Raw genomic sequence first — 18,321 nt, forward strand, 5'->3', positions numbered from 1 at the left:
GTGTGGTCACGTGATTCATAGATCACATGGTCATATAACTTGCAAACTGAACTGGAAATCTTTCCATTGAAATTAACTGAAAGAAACGTGACAACACATTATTGTACGGTTAACTCATAAACTCAGCAAAAAAAGGTCCGTCCCTTTTTCAGGACACTGTATTTGAAAGATTTTGTAACTTTACAGATCTTTATTGTAAAGGGTTTAAACAGTGTTTTCCATGCTTGTTCAATGAACCATAAACAATTAATGAACATTATAACATTAACGATTATAATTTTAATAACAGCCTTCCCATGTGCCCTGTGAACAGTATTACAATATTGAGACTTTGTCTCTTACTGACCAGCCAGTTGTGCCTCTGGCTTGTTTCATCCGGCCCGGCCCTCTAGCTGCTACCGTAGGCGCACACCAGGTTCAACATTTTGAATGCTGCGCAAATCACCCTCACTTAAATCCAAGTTCTCTGCGCAAGTCATGGCACTTTTGATTGGAAATCCAAGTCCTGTGGCGATGGGTGAGCGACGAAGCAGCAGGCACGGATATGCTGGAAGCTGTAGCCGCAAACCTGCACGCAGGCGGCTCAGGATATTGGTCGTTCCCGCACTGGACCGAAGCAGCAGTGAAGTCCGGCAGCACCCTGAGTGACTGAGCAGCCCTATTCAGCAGCCCCTTCCTCACTACCTCCGTAGTGAGGAAAGGGTTAGAAAAGGTACCCTAAACATTGTCTGCTTCAAAACATCCTGCAGTTTACTTGCGGTCGAAAAACAAAAAGAAATATAAATAAAATGAAAAAGACCAAAGTGATACCACTCACTGTTGGCACCTGGAATGTGCGCACATTGATGGATACATCTGGATCAAAAAGACCTGAGAGACGCACCGCCCTCGTGGGCAGAGAGCTAGCCAGATATAATGTGGATATTGCTGCTCTTAGTAAGACTTGACTGGCCGATACTGGACAAGTGACTGAAGTGGGTGCAGGTTATACATTCTTTTGGAGCGGACGAGGCCAGGAGGAGAGACGTGATGCTGGTGTTGGTTTTGCAGTAAAAACTCACCTGGTCAATCAACTGGCAAGCCAACCCAAGGGGATAAACGATCATTTAATGACTTTACAGCTCCACCTACTTGGTAAAAAGGCAGCCACCATCATCAGTGCCTATGCCCCTACCATGACCAACCATGATCATCTGACGAGATCAAAACCAAGTTCTATAATGACCTGGAAGTCATTATTGCTGCCACAGCCAGCTCGGATAAACTCCTGATACTGGGTGATTTCAACGCCAGAGTTGGAAGTGACCATCAATCATGGAATGGAGTCATTGGTGCACATGGTATTGGAAAATGTAACAGCAACGGTCTTCTACTGCTGCAAACATGCTCTGAATTTGACCTGCTCATCACCAACACGATATTCCAATTACCAAAGCGCAAGAAAACTTCATGGATGCATCCTCGTTCACATCACTGGCACTTGATTGACTATGTCATCGTGAGGAGAAGCGACCGGCACGATGTCAGGGTGACCAAGGCAATGTGTGGTGCTGAATGTTGGACTGACCATCGTCTCATTATCTCCAAACTAAACATCCGGATTAAGCCTAGCAGACACCCACAAGGACAAAGATGTGTTAAGCGTCTTAACATCACTCGCCTACAACAGGAACACACTAGACTGGCCTTTGTTGAGGCTTTAGACCATCACCTGGAGTCTCTAAACTTCGAGCATACAGACGCTGAGGCTGATTGGACTGCTCTCAAGACCGTACTGCATTCTACAGCCCTTGAATCACTTGGTGTTCCTTTACGTACACATCAAGACTGGTTTGATGAGAATGATGCAGAAATCCGAGCACTCCTTGACGAAAAACATCGCCTGCATAAAGTATATCTGAATGACAGCAGCTCAAGTTTAAAGAAAATTGCCTTTCTCAACATTAGCAGGATTGTTCAGCAGAGACTCAGAGTCATGCAAGACGCCTGGCTGTGCGCAAAAGCTGAGGAGATTCAATCTTTCGCTGACAGTAACAACACCAAGTGCCTCTATTATGCACTCAAGCAGGTCTATGGTCCGCAACACTCAGGAACTTCATCTCTCCTGAACAATAGATGGAACAACACTCCTTACGGAGAAGGACAAAATACTTGAAAGGTGGGTCGAACACTACAGTGCGGTCCTCAATCGCCCATCATGCATAAATGAGGAGGCAATTGCGAGATTGCCTCAAGTTGAAATAAACCAGTCCTTGGCTGTTCTACCATCCACTGAGGAAACCAGCAAAGCCATAACACTTGTTTCATCAGGCAGAGCTCCAGGGTCTGATGCCATTCCAGCAGAAGTCTACAAGGCTGGAGGGCCTCGCTTAGTCGAGAAACTGACCGACCTCTTCCAGGCTATGTGGAAATTAGAAGCCATACCCAAGGAGTTCAAGGATACTACTATAATCAATTTATATAAAAGGAAAGGTAATCCGCAGGACTGTGACAACCATAGAGGCATCTCCATACTATCAGTTGCTGGCAAAATCTTGGCAAGAATCCTTCTGAACCGCCTAATTGTCCATCTAGACCAGGGTCTGCTACCTGAGAGTCAGTGTGGTTTCAGAAAAGACCGCGGAAACACTGACATGGTATTTACTGCTCGGCAGTTACAGGAGAAATGCCAAGAACAAAATGTTGATCTATATATGGCTTTTGTTGATCTAACAAAAGCATTCGACACAGTCAGCCGGGAGGGCCTATGGAAAATCATGGCCAAGTATGGGTGTCCAGACAAGTTCATCGTCATTGTGCGCAATCTCCATGATGGCATGATGGCCAGCGTCAGACATCAGCAAGAACTCTCTGATCCGTTCCCAATCTCAAACGGGGTGAAGCAAGGCTGCGTTTTAGCGCCAACGCTCTTCAGCATGGTGTTTTCTGCAATGCTGCGAGACTCATTCCAGAATTACAACACTGGGGTTAACTTCATCTACCGTTTTGATGGTGGGCTATTCAATCTGCGGAGGATGCAAGCCAAAACTAGAGTGGAGGAAGTCACTGTTCGAGAACTCTTGTTTGCTGATGACTGTGCTCTGGCTGCTGGCTCAAATAAAGATCTACAGGACAGTATGGACCACCTTTCCTCAGCTTGCAACAACTTCAGCCTAACAATCAGCACAAAGAAGACTAAAGTCTTATACCAACCTGCTCCTGGGAAACCCTATACTGAGCCAACCATCTTTGTGAATGGGCAAAAGCTTACCGTTGACAAGTTTATCTACCTCGGTAGTACACTGTCTCGTGCTGTGCACATAGATGATTAAGTTAACATCAGGATTGTCAAGGCCAGTGCAGCCTTTGGACGTCTACGTGACTCGGTATGGGAAAGGACTGGCATCAAGCAGGAGACAAAATTGAAGGTCTACCGGGCTGTTGTTTTGCCAACTCTTCTGTATGGGTGTGAAGCCTGGACAGTCTACCAGCGCCATGCCAAACAATTGAATCATATCCACTTGAGCTGTCTGAGGAAACTGCTGAGGATCAAGTGGCAAGACAGAATTCCTGACACGGAAGTCCTCAGCAAGGCAAATATCCCCAGCATCTACACCATGCTTGCGAAGGAACAGCTTAGATGGACTGGTCACGTGACTAGAATGTCTTACGTGAGACTTCCAAAACAAGTCTTCTTTGGCGAGCTGAAAAAAGGCAAGCGAGCACAAGGTGGCCCCAAAAAGCGCTACAAGGACACTCTTAAAGTTTCCTTGAAGAGTTTTGGACTCGACCTGAAAAGCTGGGAATCCCTAGCACAGGACCGATCTGTCTGGAGAAGAAAAGTCCAGGACGGTGCAATCCTCTGTGAGAGCAGGAGAAGCTCCTGTGCTATCTTGAAGAGGCAGCAGCGCAAATCTACCAAGGAAGGACATGTCGCTGTACCTCAGAGTTCTACATCCCTCCTGACCTGTCCAGTGTGTCACAGGGAATTCCGGACTCGGATTGATCTCTTCAGCCATCTGCGCACTCATCAAAATCCAACAAAATGACAAACGTGCCATGGTCATCATCAACTTTGATGGACGAACAAGAGAGAGAGAGAGAGAGATTGAGACTTTGAGTGGAATATGTCACAGATTTTTCTATTTTCAATATTCTTCTTAAAGGTTCAGTTCATCAAAGTTCATCAATTTGCAGTTCCTTCTGCAGTTATTTTTAAAGGCTTATTGGTTGAACTAAAGTTAGAGGTTTTCATTAAGCTTTGCAAAGAAACCCTTGCAGTGCTTCACTTTAACTTAATCTACAATTAATTTACATCTTGCATTTGCATGTTGTTAGAGAATAGCCCTGCAGCCACATCCTGGACCTTGCATAAGGTTTGCACAGACAAGCATATCAAAGTAAACATCTGCTGATCTACTCTACAGTTGATTTTTACTCTGTCTCTTGTATAAGCCTGCCTTCAGTTTAGACTGATAAAATACAAAATAGTAGGTTAGGCCTGCACAATTTGGACAAAATTCATATTGCAATTAATTTGAAAAATAAATAAATAAATTAAAAATTAAATAAAAGAAAATCTTGCAATTTGAAATTCAAAATGATATAAAAAAATAAAATAAAAAAAATTTGACCAAAAGTTGTTCATGTTTTGCCCATGTTCTACAACCTATAAAAAAGAATTGGGCTACTCTTACAGGGTTCATCGTTCGAGCCACCTAAAAAAAATCTTTTCACTTCAGCTACAAATGAATAAATAAAACACTGAAAGAAAAAAAAAAACACTTGTCTTCTTCGTATTCACATCCACTGTGTACCTGTTTTTGTCCACTTTGTGATAGAGTCCACTCTCCATCAATATTTTATTTGGAACTTTTTTTTGGAACTAATTATTATTAATAATATTATACAATAGTAACACATTTCCAGAAAAAAAGCTTAACTTGCATGGGACATTGTTATGCGATCCAGTTAAACCGAACAGTTTTAATCCGTTGAGCTTTTATTTAGGCGTACAACTGCAGGAAGAGTTTCAGTGTGAAGCTGAATTCACAACAGCTGTATAACATGCTTTTTTAATTTAACATCATTCATCTTGTCCACAAATACCCATTGCCATGGGGTGTATTATTTGTTTTAGTGTATAAACATTTAGAGGCCAAACATATTTGCAATTATGCTAAAGTAAATTTGGAGTGCTTCATGTGATTAATATGCTTAATGTGCTCAGCGGACGTAAGCAAACAGAACCAAACTCGAGATAGAGTTGTGGAGCACAGAACCACTCTGAAAATACTGAAAACACTGCAATAATGCACAATACAAACAGATCAGAGCAGCGCACATAAACCTTGAAGCTAGCATCGCGAGCAGACTTTTTATTTATTTAAATAAATCACAGCCCTTTGCGGTTTAATAATCGCACAAGTTCATTTTGCGATTTCAATTTTATTTTTGATTAATTGTGCAGCCTTACAGTAGGTGTATTAAGGAATTTTAAAATGTGCTTACGTTTCAGAATAATTAACCACATCCACATGCTACTGTGGACAGATATAATACTAGTCCTTTCCTCTTTCTGAATCTATTTCACACTCAATCTAAATTAAACTAACAAGCTTAACACACATAATTCATTTCTTTTATGCCTATATTTTCATCAAGATAATACATTTTCATAACAGACATTCTTTGGATGACAACCTCTTGTTGCCCTACACAAAATCACATGGCCCTTTGCATTCTCACCACCATGTTAGGGACTGTCAGCCCATCTCCCATGGCAACATATCTCCAGAAACCTGGGTAGACTCTCCTGTGGTTGAGTCCAAAATATTTATCTCCAACATTAACGATGACTCTGGCGCTCACAACTGGGCAAGTGGCCGCTTCATAGTGCTTCACGACCCACTGAGAACTGTGTCTGTCCTGGATCCAGGGGCCCCTGGATGGTGCGAGCAGAATCCCAGGGAGCTGGTGAAGTTCACTGCCAAAACTAGAAAGTGCCTCATCGTTCAGAATGGTTAATTTAGCCTACACTGGACATTGTTTAGGGAATGTTGTGAGTGATGTAAAACTGGTGAGGAATAGTGGAGGAATGCTGAATGCACAGTTTGATATCAGAAGAGATGGGACACTAGTGTTTGGGTAAGCTGACAAGTCTCTGCAGACTTTCCCCTGGACATTGTTGTTTTGCATTACCACAGGATTTGATTTTGCCCACAGAGCCAAGAAACAATGAAAATTTTGTCTAGTCTTTCCCAGCTCGGTTCTGGTGAACTTTTGACCTGTCTATGTATATGAAAAATCTGTATGCACCCAACCTAATATTAATAATTGTAATCAGATGATTATTTAAAGAATAGATATTGTGAAGTTTTACAGGGGCCATGACATAATCTTTTTTCTTTTTTATAAGTTAATTTTCTTCAACGTAACATTTTAGTAACTTTTTTTGCACCAAACCAGCCATAATTTAGTAATATATAATACATTTCCACCCTGTCTCTGGCTCTCTGTCTGAAATGATCGGTTTCAAGCTCTCTGGCCCTTTAAAACTTCACTGTAAACGTCCACTGTTCTGGTTGGCTAACATCGTGCAGCCCCTCAAATACAGACTTATTTTAAATGCAATCTGAAGAAAATGAACAAATTCCACAAGATCTCAACATTTATAAAACAAAATTTCAGGATTAACATTTAACGCACTAACACATTTTATCTGAATATATTCAACTGTTAACTCAAGCAGCACCATAAACTTATCAAACATTCATGACATTTGAAATATTCATGAATTAAATTTTTTACTTATGTTTTGAGGTCCAATAGTGTTTTAACGGCTCCGTTTTTCAATAACAGTTCCTTTTCAAAGCTTGAATCATATTGTGACTGTTTCACAACCAGTCCACACGGATATGTTCTGAATACGCAAACGAAATACAATCCATGGTAAAGTTGAGGTGCTTCAACTCTCCAAAGCAGAGACACTGGTCGTCACAGGAGCAATATCTCACAACTTCCGTGTTTGTTTACACACTGCATTGCATGTGTTTCTCCTAGTCTGTGGCAGCAAACTGTCACGGGCAATCAGAGAGGCAAAGCGCGCACACGCCCAGAGAATCCACAGTCACTTCCAGGACAGCGGTGACACGCGGCGCATGTGGCAGGGCATCCAGGCCATCACCAACTACAGGACAACATCAGTTGCCTGTGACAAAGATGCCTCCCTTCCAGATGCGCTGAACGACTTCTACGCTCGGTTTGAAGTGCAGAACGACGTGATGGCGAGGAAGTCCACCCCTCCTCCCAACGACCAGGTGCTCTGTCTTACCACGGCAGATGTGAGGAAAACTCTACGTAGAGTCAACCCACGGAAGGCTGCTGGACCAGACAACATTCCTGGCAGAGTGCTCAGAGGATGTGCAGACCAGCTAGCAGATGTTCTTACCGACATCTTCAACATCTCTCTGAGCAGCGCCGTCGTTCCAACGTGCTTCAAGGCCACCACCATCATCCCCATGCCAAAGAAGTCTTCAGTGTCCTGCCTCAACGACTACCGTCCCGTCGCGACTTACACCCATCATCATGAAGTGCTTCGAGAGGCTCGTCATGAGGCAGATTAAGACCCAGCTGCCCCTCTCACTAGACCCACTGCAGTTTGCGTATCGTTCAAACCGCTCAACGGACGATGCCATCACCACAACCCTCCATCTGGCCCTCACCCACCTAGACAATAAGGACTCATACGTTCGAATGCTGTTCATAGATTTCAGCTCAGCATTCAACACAATCATTCCCCAGCACCTGATTGGAAAGCTGAACCTGCTGGGCCTGGACACCTCCCTCTGCAACTGGATCCTGGACTTCCTGACTGGGAGACCTCAGTCAGTCCGGATCGGGAACAGCATCTCCACCACCACCACACTGAGCACTGGGGCCCCCCAGGGCTGTGTGCTCAGTCCACTGCTGTTCACCCTGCTGACTCGCGACTGTGCAGCAATGCACAGCTCGAATCACATCATCAAGTTCGCCGATGACACGACTGTGGTGGGTCTCATCAGCAAGAACAACGAGTCAGCATACAGAGAGGAGGTGCAGCGGCTGACAAACTGGTGTAGAGCCAACAACCTGTCCCTGAATGTCGACAAAACAAAAGAGATGGTTGTTGACTTTAGGAGAGCACAAGGTGAACACACTCCGCTGAACATCGACGGCTCCTCTGTGGAGATCGTCAAGAGCACCAAATTTCTTGGTGTTCACCTGGCGGAGAACCTCACCTGGTCCCTCAACACCAGCTCTATCACCAAGAAAGCCCAGCAGCGTCTCTACTTTCTTCGAAGGCTGAGGAAAGCACATCTCCCAACCCCTATCCTCACTACATTCTATAGAGGGACTATTGAGAGCATCCTGAGCAGCTGCATCACTGCCTGGTTTGGGACTTGCACCGCTTCGGACCGCAAAGCCCTGCAGAGGATAGTGAGGACAGCTGAGAAGATCACTGGGGTCTCTCTTCCCTCCATCAAAGACATTTACAAAAAACACTGTATCCATAAAGCAACCAGCATTGTGGACTGACCCCACACACCCCTCACACAAACTCTTTACCCTCCTCCCGTCTGGCAAGAGGTACCGAAGCATTCGGGCCCTCACGGCCAGACTGTGTAACAGCTTCTTCCCCAAGCCATCAGACTCCTCAATACTCAGAGACTGGTTTGACACACACGTGTCCTGAGTTGCACTTTAATAACTGTCACTTTATAACTGTCTGCTACCTCAATAACTGCTATGTGCATAGAACATTATCTCATAGTATGTTATGTTTACATTTTAGAAACTGTCATCATTTTGCACTACTGAGTACTGGTCGGCGCTGCACTGTCTATTGTCCTGTTCATTGTCAGTAATTTGTTGTACTGTCCTGTACTTTTTGCACATGTTTGCACGTGCACTTTATATAGGTATATATAGGTAGTTTATATAGGTATTTTATTCCGTTGTGTAGTCTCATGTGGTCCTATGTTGGTCCTTTGTTGTTTTTATGTAGCACCATGGTCCTGGAGGAACGTTGTCTCGTTTTGCTGTGTACTGTACTAACTGTATATGGTTGAAACGACAATAAAAACCACTTGACTTGAAGCAGCAAAATGAGATATGCTTTTAAAAGTTGTGCTTGTACAGCTTTTAAAAATAGCACAGATGGGTGCAAAAATGGTCCAGGATACCTTCAAAACAACAAGAAACATTGCAGTTGAATGAAACAGGATGGGGTCTCCTTTTTCAAGTTCTAACTTGACATTGCATCTTTTAAAAGTGGCGTGAGATGAACAACAACGGTCAAAGCCTTTCATCAAGTGTAGAAAAACATTTTAATCCAGATAGGCGCATGAAGGTGTCATGTGAAAGTCTCCTTTGGATGAACCTCCTTTGGATGAACCTCCCATGACAGGCCCATGCTTCTCCTCTTCACCTGACTGACTGTGTGCACCAGTGGGTGGGGCCAAGGGTGCAATGACGAAAAATAGGCATTGATATCTTGCTAAAGAGACAGTCATATGCAGATGTATTTGGTCCTAGTGATATCACAAGTTCCACAAATTCCAAACCGTTGTTTCTTGAGCATGGTTTAAATAAATGCTCTTTTTCTATTAAGAAGGAAGTTTTCAGTTCTGAAACATACAGTATGTTCTTATAGTACAATGATCACTTATATGTCAAAACAGCAAGGAAAATTTGATTCCTCATGTCATGACCACTTTCATTTAAATAAGTCAATGAGCAAAGGGTGTGTGTGAAGGGTATTTTTCTGATGCTTGATAAGACACAAGAAACACTCTACAAACTTCAGTCCCACAAAATAACTGTTATACAAGAGTGTCATAACTAAACACTTCCGCACACTTCCGCATTGTCTAATTGTCTAAGTTCATTATCTCAGTCCAAACATTCCAAAGCTGTTTCCTCTTCTGCAGGGTGCTATAGCAGCCGTCAGAAAACCTCAACCTAAATATGGGTGCAGAATTTGGAGTTAGCAGTGGGAATGCAGAGTCCCTAGAACATCTTTTTCCTAAAATAGAAACCTTACAAAAAAACAGCAATGTTGCGTAACGTACCAATGTTCTTAATAATAGGCAGTACTTTGGAACTTAGTGTACCCGGGGAGTCTTGGTTTGTCATTCATGATGACGTTATGGGCTTTTACCTGAAATGTTCTGTTGTTAGATAAAGGTGTTTACATAGCCTATTTGGACATTCACCTGGCAGTCTTAGGAAATTCAAAACAACAGAATTATTATATATACTGTATATAAATGTTTTAATCAATTATTAGCAATTAAGATTTTTAAACATTACAAGACTCAAACCTTACATTTATTAAAAAACAAGCACTGTGACTGCACTGTCTGCGAATGCTTGTGATTTTCAGTATTTCTGTGCGTTTCGATGATCAGACAGAGATCTAACTATTTGCTTATATGGTTATTTTTTTGTCACTTTGAATCTTGCAGTAGACTTCATGGTAAATAAATAATCAATAGGTTAAAAAAAAAAAACTTTTGTTTTTCTATTTATTTGTAAGGATCGATCCTTTCAATACAACACCAGTTTCAGAAATATGAATACTTTGATTCACAATGCTAGTCCACATAGTCAACCAGTTACACAAGAGATGTCTTTATGCAAAGCTTTACTGGAGTTGTTTACTGGAACCTAATTTTAATTTGTCATTAAGCATGCACTTTTGTCCATGGATCCATTTCTGGAACCTTGGGTTTTAACCTGTCTGCATTCGCAGACAGTGCAGTCACAGCGTTTGTTTCTTAATAAATGTAAGGTTTGAGTCTTGTAATGTTTAAACCAAATGAAATCAAAATTGAAATTTTGCCGTTAACTCCTAGTTAAAATTTATCTTTCTTTACCAGCAAAACTTGGTAGCTATTTGTCTGAAGATGATGTCCTAGATCAGGTAAACTCCTTCATGCAGTTGATCAGTGGGTTGGTGTGGCTACTGAGAGCCGGTGAGATCTACATCAATGAGAGCATAAAGGGCAGAGTATGATAAAACACACTGAGAAGATTAGTTAAGAAACTGTCTGTAGTGTGACCATATAATTAGCCTGCTTATATGGCTCCCTAAAGCTTTTGACCCCAAAGTCTATATCTGAATCAGCTGTGTATCTTCAAAAGTAGTTCAGATGCTTCTTGTGCCAAATTTTCGTTGTGCAGTTATTTTCAAATTGAGCAAAACATTACTCAATTCCTCTATTTGAATCTTTGAGATGACTCCCTAAACTCAAAGATTTAAATATAATATTGAATAGGCCTTTTATGATACAGGAACATTCCAGTCCTTTGTGGACACGGTGTCTGTCTGTTTTGCGGTGGGTCATGATGCACCAACGTTGATGGTCAGACAAACATCAGACAGTGAAAAAGGACTTTTAACCTGAGCTGATTTCAGCTGTTTGTCACTATTTCCATACCCTCACTGTGTGTGTGTGTTTTAGGTTTATTACTCAAGACAATACAAAAACAGCACATTCTTATTATTCCATTCAGTGAGTGATTTTTTTCACTTCCTGAAGTCCACTTGTAAGCTTTGTCAAGGTTTGTTGCACCAAAAACAGACATACATTTTTGTTTTGTTTTTCATGACCATTTTCCATGCTCTTATTAAACAGGCTGTTTTTGCTACTTGCTCTTTTTTAGATTTATATATGTCAGTGACCTTTGTTATGATTGGCTACTACTGGCATTCTTCCACGTACTGGCACAATAGAGCGCAATAGTCTGGTTCCACAAGTAAAAATCGTATTTATTTTTTCCATTGGAGGAATGATTATTAACAGTAACTTATAACTGTATAAAGACAGTCCTTCTGTGAGCTCAGAGGTTGTTAGTCAATGATATATGCTTCTGCTAAAACCATCAGTCCACATTATTTAAAACAAAATTGCACTACCCATGATCCTACGGGGGAGAAAATCCACAAATCAGGGAATCTTGGCAAACAAACAAACCGTGGCAAATGATATACTGTATATACTGAATATAAAAGAAATACACAGATAAACCACAACATCAAAACCACCTGCCTAATATTGTGTAGGTCCCTCTCCTGCCGCCTAAACAGTGCCAACCCACTCCTCAGAATAGCATTCTGAGTTGCTGTTGTAAGAGGGTCCACCTATTGGTCCACTGGTGGCTTCCAACAGCATGGATGAAGGTCTCCTGCGTGTTCTGTCTTATCGTGCGCGTTCAGTTTAAGTTATTTAATTCCAATTACATAACTATATTATTAGTGGTGCTTGCAAAGCATCACTATTGTAATCTCACATACTTATTTTTATTTTTCTTCTTTTTAGTGGTGCTTGCAAAGCATCACTATTGTAATCTCACATACTTATTAGTGGTGCTTGCAAAGCATCACTATTGTAATCTCACATACTTATTTTTATTTTTCTTCTTTTTATTATTATTCTATCTCCGTACAAAACTTCGGCACCTAACTCGCCCCAAGACCGCTTGACGTAGACCCACAAATGAGGTGTCAAATCGAACGGCCTATTGAGGACACGTGTGCTATGACTTTTATAAGCTTATCGGGTACGGTATTTGCCCCAGGGGCAAAAAAGCGCCTAAAAATCCCATAGACTTAACATTGTGACAAACTTTGAGCGCCACAGCTCCGAGCCAGGATTTCACAGAAACGTGTGATTTGCCACATTTGAAGAGGCTGGCAGGCTCTGTAAGAGCATACCTCAATATGGGGTAAAAGTTGCACCCCTGGGGGCAGGAGCTGCCCAAAAATGCCCCAATTGACTTATAATGGTGTAGGACTGCCCATGAAATGAAAAGGCATAGGGATTTGTATTGAACATAGCTCTGGATCACAGTGTCATAGAGACGAGGGGTGGGCTCATTTTACTCAGACGACCAATCAGTCTCTCAGGATCATTGTGAAGCTATCAAGCCACGCCCTAGCAACCATTAAGAGCACCTTAGCAACAAGTCCCATAGACTTCTATTGAAACAGATCAAAGGGATATCTCCGGATAGAAGTGTCATAGAAACACAAGGGTGGTCTCGCTTGACTCGGACAGCAAACAGCCAATCATGCATCAAATCAACACTTCCTAGCCCCTCCCTAGCAACCATTGTCGAGCACCTTAACAACCAAAATCCATAGAGGGATATCTTCCATTCTGAATGTCACAGAGGCATGGGAGTTGGTTTATATCATTCATACTGACAAGCAGCCTTTGGAGATTCATGATTGGCAGCTGCCAAGCCACTCCCTAGCAACTAAACAGAGTACCCTAGCAACCGCTTAGCAGTAACTATATCTCTGCACCAGAAAATCAGAGAGACTTCTGGGTTGATTTATTTCAATCAGGATGGCAAGGACACTTCATTAGTATCACTATGGTAACTGCCTAGCAACCAGATGGGGTTACCCTAGCAACCGAAAGTAACAAATCACATATCTCTGCATCAGAAAAACGTAGAGACTTCCGGGTTGACTTATTTCAATCAGGATGGAAAGGAGACTTCATTAGTATCACTATGGTAACTGCCTAGCAACCAGATGGGCTTACCCTAGCAACCGAAAGTAACAAATCACATATCTCTGCATCACAACAACATACAGACTTCCGGTTTGACTTATTTCAATCAGGATGGCAAGGACACTTGATTAGTATCACTATGGTAACTGCCTAGCAACCACATGGGGTTACCCTAGCAACCTACTAACAAATCACATATTTCTGCACCAGAACATTATACAGACTTCTGGGTTGATTTATTTATGACCACAATTTCTGTTCTTTTCAAGCAGGCTATTTGATCTAGTTTTGCCACGGCAAGCACCACTCACATTTTCTTCAGGAAATGTACCTATCTAGTTTTTATTTTTATACTTTTTATTATTCTATCTCCTTAACAAAACTTCGGCACCTAACTCGTCCCCAAGACCGCTTGGCGAGACCCACCTAATGAGGTATCAAATCGAACGGCCTATTGAGGACACGTGTGCTATGACTTTTATGTTTATCGGGTACGGTATTTGCCCCAGGGGCAAAAAAGCGCCTAAAAATCCCATAGACTTAACATTGAGACAAACTTTGACGCGCCACAGCTCCAAGCTAGGATTTCAGAGAAACGCAGTGATTTGCCACATTTGAAGAGGCTGGCAGGCTCTGTAAGAGCATACCTCAATATGGGGTAAAAGTTGCACCCTGGGGGCAGGAGCTGCCCAAAAATGCCCCAATTGACTTATAATGGTGTAGGACGCCCATGAAATGAAAAGGCATAGGGATTTGTATTGAACATAGCTCTGGATCACAGTGTCATAGAGACGAGGGGTGGGCTCATTTTACTCAGACAACCAATCAGTCTCTCTGGATCATTGTGAAGCTATCAAGCCACGCCCTAGCAACCATTAAGAGCACCTTAGCAACAAGTCCCATAGACTTCTATTGAAAAAGATCAAAGGGATATCTCCGGATAGAACTGTCATAGAAACACAAGGGTGGTCTCGCTTGACTCGGACAGCAAACAGCCAATCATGCATCACTTCAACACTTCCTAGCCCCTCCCTAGCAACCATTGTCGAGCACCTTAACAACCAAAATCCATAGAGGGATATCTTCCATTCTGAATGTCACAGAGGCATGGGAGTTGGTTTATATCATTCATACTGACAAGCAGCCTTTGGAGATTCATGATTGGCAGCTGCCAAGCCACTCCCTAGCAACTACACAGAGTACCCTAGCAACCGCTTAGCAGTAACTATATCTCTGCACCAGAAAATCAGAGAGACTTCTGGGTTGATTTATTTCAATCAGGATGGCAAGGAGACTTGATAAGTATCACTATGTTAACTGCCTAGCAACCAGATGGGGTTACCCTAGCAACCGAGTAACAAATCACATATCTCTGCATCAGAAAAACGTAGAGACTTCCGGGTTGACTTATTTCAATCAGGATGGCAAGGAGACTTCATTAGTATCACTATGGTAACTGCCTAGCAACCAGATGGGCTTACCCTAGCAACCGAGTAACAAATCACATATCTCTGCATCACAAAAACATAGAGACTTCTGGGTTGACTTATTTCAATCAGGATGGCAAGGAGACTTGATTAGTATCACTATGGTAACTGCCTAGCAACCAGATGGGGTTACCCTAGCAACCGAAAGTAACAAATCACATATCTCTGCATCAGAAAACGTAGAGACTTCCGGGTTGACTTATTTCAATCAGGATGGCAAGGACACTTCATTAGTATCACTATGGTAACTGCCTAGCAACCAGATGGGCTTACCCTAGCAACCGAGTAACAAATCACATATCTCTGCATCACAAAAACATAGAGACTTCCGGGTTGACTTATTTCAATCAGGATGGCAAGGACACTTGATAAGTATCACTATGTTAACTTCCTAGCAACCAGATGGGGTAACCCTAGCAACCGAAAGTAACAAATCACATATCTCTGCATCAGAAAAACGTAGAGACTTCCGGGTTGACTTATTTCAATCAGGATGGCAAGGACACTTCATTAGTATCACTATGGTAACTGCCTAGCAACCAGATGGGCTTACCCTAGCAACCGAGTAACAAATCACATATCTCTGCATCACAAAAACATAGAGACTTCCGGGTTGACTTATTTCAATCAGGATGGCAAGGACACTTGATAAGTATCACTATGTTAACTGCCTAGCAACCAGATGGGGTTACCCTAGCAACCGAAAGTAACAAATCACATATCTCTGCACCAGAAAACACTACAGACTTCCGGGTTGACTTATTTCACTCAGGATCGAAAGGAGCCATGTGTTGTATTACCTTGGTAACTGCATAGCAACCACTTGGGCTTACCCTAGCAACCGAAGTAACAAATCACATATTTCTGCACCAGAAAATCGTACAGACTTCTGGTTTGATTTATTTATCACCACAATTTTTGATCTTTTCAAGTTACAGCATGCTGTTTGATCTAGTTTTGCCACGGCAAGCACCACTCACATTTTCTTCAGGAAATGTACCCATCTAGTTATTATTATTCTTAATGCATCACTATTGTAATCTCACATACTTATTGTTATTTTTCTTCTTATTACTATTCTGTCTCCGCAAAACCGCACCTAACTGTCCGACGCTAGACCCACAAATGAGGTGTCAAATCGAACGCCTATTGAGGACACGCGTGCTATGACTTTTATGTTTATCGGGTACGGTATTTGCCCCAGGGGCAAAAAAGCGGCCTAAAAATCCCATAGACTTAACATTGTGACAAACTTTGAGGCCACAGCTCCGAGCTTAGGATTTCACAGAAACGCAGTGATTTGCCACATTTGAAGAGGCTGGCAGGCTCTGTAAGAGCATACCTCAATATGGGGTAAAAGTTGCACCCTGGGGGCAGGAGCTGCCCAAAATGCCCCAATTGACTTATAATGGTGTAGGACGGCCCATGAAATGAAAAAGGCATAGGGATTTGTATTGAACATAGCTCTGGATCACAGTGTCATAGAGACCAGGGGTGGGCTCATTTTACTCAGACGACCAATCAGTCTCTCAGGATCATTGTGAAGCTATCAAGCCACGCCCTAGCAACCATTAAGAGCACCTTAGCAACAAGTCCCATAGACTTCTATTGAAACAGATCAAAGGGATATCTCCGGATAGAAGTGTCATAGAAACACAAGGGTGGTCTCTGCTTGACTCGGACAGCAAACAGCCAATCATGCATCAAATCAACACTTCCTAGCCCCTCCCTAGCAACCATTGTCGAAGCACCTTAACAACCAAAATCCATAGAGGGATATCTTCCATTCTGAATGTCACAGAGGCATGGGAGTTGGTTTATATCATTCATACTGACAAGCAGCCTTTGGAGATTCATGATTGGCAGCTGCCAAGCCACTCCCTAGCAACTAAACAGAGTACCCTAGCAACCGCTTAGCAGTAACTATATCTCTGCACCACAAAATCAGAGAGACTTCTGGGTTGATTTATTTCAATCAGGATGGCAAGGAGACTTGATTAGTATCACTATGGTAACTGCCTAGCAACCAGATGGGGTTACCCTAGCAACCGAAAGTAACAAATCACATATCTCTGCATCAGAAACACGTAGAGACTTCCTGGTTGACTTATTTCAATCAGGATGGAAAGGACACTTCATTAGTATCACTATGGTAACTGCCTAGCAACCAGATGGGCTTACCCTAGCAACCGAAGTAACAAATCACATATCTCTGCATCACAAAAACATAGAGACTTCCGGTTGACTTATTTCAATCAGGATGGCAAGGACACTTCATTAGTATCACTATGGTAACTGCCTAGCAACCAGATGAGCTTACCCTAGCAACCGAAGTAACAAATCACATATCTCTGCATCAGAAAAACGTAGAGACTTCCGGGTTGACTTATTTCAATCAGGATGGCAAGGACACTTGATTAGTATCACTATGGTATCTGCCTAGCAACCAGATGGGCTTACCCTAGCAACCGAGTAACAAATCACATATCTCTGCATCACAAAAACATAGAGACTTCCGGGTTGACTTATTTCAATCAGGATGGCAAGGACACTTGATAAGTATCACTATGTTAACTGCCTAGCAACCAGATGGGGTTACCCTAGCAACCGAGAAACAAATCACATATCTCGGCACCAGAAAAGAGTACAGACTTCCGGGTTGATTTATTTCAATCAGGATGGCAAGGACACTTGATTACTATCACTATGGTAACTGCCTAGCAACCAGATGGGGTTACCCTAGCAACCGAGAAACAAATCACATATCTCGCACCAGAAAAGAGTACAGACTTCCGGGTTGATTTATTTCAATCAGGATGGCAAGGAGACTTGATTAGTATCACTATGGTAACTGCCTAGCAACCAGATGGGGTTACCCTAGCAACCGAAAGTAACAAATCACATATCTCTGCATCAGAAAAACGTAGAGACTTCCGGTTGACTTATTTCAATCAGGATGGCAAGGAGACTTGATTAGTATCACTATGGTAACTGCCTAGCAACCAGATGGGGTTACCCTAGCAACCGAAGTAACAAATCACATATCTCTGCATCAGAAAACGTAGAGACTTCCGGGTTGACTTATTTCAATCAGGATGGCAAGGACACTTGATTAGTATCACTATGGTAACTGCCTAGCAACCAGATGGGGTTACCCTAGCAACCGAGTAACAAATCACATATCTCTGCATCAGAAAACATAGAGACTTCCGGGTGACTTATTTCAATCAGGATGGCAAGGACACTTGATTAGTATCACTGTGGTAACTGCCTAGCAACCAGATGGG

This window comes from Xyrauchen texanus, chromosome 17, assembly GCF_025860055.1.
Source record: "Xyrauchen texanus isolate HMW12.3.18 chromosome 17, RBS_HiC_50CHRs, whole genome shotgun sequence".
In the NCBI taxonomy this organism is placed as follows: domain Eukaryota; kingdom Metazoa; phylum Chordata; class Actinopteri; order Cypriniformes; family Catostomidae; genus Xyrauchen; species Xyrauchen texanus.